Here is a 2,259-nt window from a genome sequence, read left to right as displayed (position 1 = left end):
TAATATATTATATTATATTTTCATATAATTTTTGAAATTATTCGTATGTGTAATTTTTAAGCAATGGTTGGAAAAAAACCGATTCGCTTTTCAATAAGCAAATACAAAATTATTTTAAAATTACACAACATATGAAGGCTTTCAATTGTGCACTACAAAATTGTATTGGTATCGTTTTTATTATAGTATATTATTAGTAATCTCGTTTTCGAAATTTTGTTTATTAGCAAAATTTTAAATGCGGTTGTGATAGTTAGAAAGAAACATTTTATACAATATATTGATTGACACGAAGCGTATTTGTCATAAATGCAACATCATTAAACATGTTTTTTTCATATGAATCTTTCATCGATCAAGTCGAATACATACCATACATGTCGAATCATTGTTTTTCCTATAATTTTTTATTTTAAGGTACACGAATAATTGCAATTGTTATACGAAAATATATTATTTGACCTTCTACAGATAATTAATTAAACTAATATCATAAAAGTATATTAAGAGGGAAAAAAGGAAAAAACAGAATTTTCGCATGAGACTATCAGCGTACTGTCCGTACATTTTATTTATTCAGCCGCATCGATTAATTGACGTTTACTAGTGCGATATAGAATCCACACGATGAACGCTCTCGTGTTCTCATATTCTCAAGAATCTCGGATTGTCGATGCAACGCACGATATTATTATATTATCAAAATATAGCACTCTCTTTCTCTACTTTCTCTACTTTAGTATTTTAAATATTAATTGGAATAAAGTGAGGTGTATTAGATATTATTATGATGCATACTTCTACGAAATACGCAACATTATAATTTGTGAGTCTGAAAGTATCCACTCTTGGCCAATATATACGTTTTTTAAGTGTTATATGAAATTAAATTTAACAATTAAAAGATTACACTATCTTTAATCTAAAATTCTAAATTACTTTTGGAAATATTTTTCTTTTTTTTTTGGAACAACAATGGCAATAAAACAAAGTTTGTTTTAAAGCATTTGCAGTATAATTCTTTGGGGATAAAAATCTTATATTTGTTATTATTTTTTTTTTAACACAAGTGTGACACTGGTACCGTTTCACTAATTGTTCTGTTGTCAAATCGATGTTGCGGGGATCACTCGGTTGGAATAGGTACAAGAAACGAAATATTCTTTTTTTTTTTCATATTTACTAAAGCAATGCTAATAGATACGTCCAAATATTGATTTTTATAAAAATAACGAATATTTGAAAAAAAAAGTTTTGTGACTAAAAATGAGACTTTTTTTCAAATATTTTTCATTTTCATATAAATCTTGAGGTATTTTTCTTGAAGCTTCCATGGGTGCTTTCTGTATAAACATTATGTGTTTCGCGGGTTTCCTCTATGTCCAGATCCATTCTTGGAATGCTAACGTTTCATGAACCTTGCAATCCACTTCATCAGTGCAAAGTTCACAAAACGTTGGCATTCCAAGAATGGATCTGGAAGAAACCCGCGAAACGCATAATGTTTATACAGAAAGCACCCATGGAAGCTTCAAGAAAAATACTCTCTTTATATCTCGAAGTATTTGTATGTACCTCATTGGTAAATATTATGTGAAAAAAAAAATTTCGTTTTTTATTGCAATATTGATTGGGAAATGTTAAAAATTTATTTACATTTTCCAATCAATAAATTTTCTACTAACATACGCACGCACACGCACACGCACGCACACGCACGCACACGCACGCACACGCACGCACACGCACGCACACGCACGCACACGCACGCACACGCACGCACACGCACGCACACGCACGCACACGCACGCACACGCACGCACACGCACGCACACGCACGCACACGCACGCACACGCACGCACACGCACGCACACGCACGCACACGCACGCACACGCACGCACACGCACGCACACGCACGCACACGCACGCACACGCACGCACACGCACGCACACGCACGCACACGCACGCACACGCACGCACACGCACACGCACACGCACACGCACACGCACATAATCACATGCATACACGCGCAGGCTCGATTTATTAATAAATCGATTTTTTAATATTTTTTAACTTTATTTTTAATTATAATAATTGTAATAATAATGAAAATGTTACGTAATATTTCCGGAGCCAGTAGTGACAGTGGTGTTGCGATTTTCTCCTCCACGGCCTCTTCTGTGACCTTCTTCGCGGCCTCCTCTTCGGTTTGCTCTTCCTCTCCAGTAAGGAGACTATGCCCTTTCGTGCATACC

This window comes from Trachymyrmex septentrionalis, unplaced genomic scaffold (assembly GCF_001594115.1).
Source record: "Trachymyrmex septentrionalis isolate Tsep2-gDNA-1 unplaced genomic scaffold, Tsep1.0 scaffold133, whole genome shotgun sequence".
NCBI classification, from domain to species: domain Eukaryota; kingdom Metazoa; phylum Arthropoda; class Insecta; order Hymenoptera; family Formicidae; genus Trachymyrmex; species Trachymyrmex septentrionalis.
Note: the sequence above shows the minus strand (reverse complement) of the source record.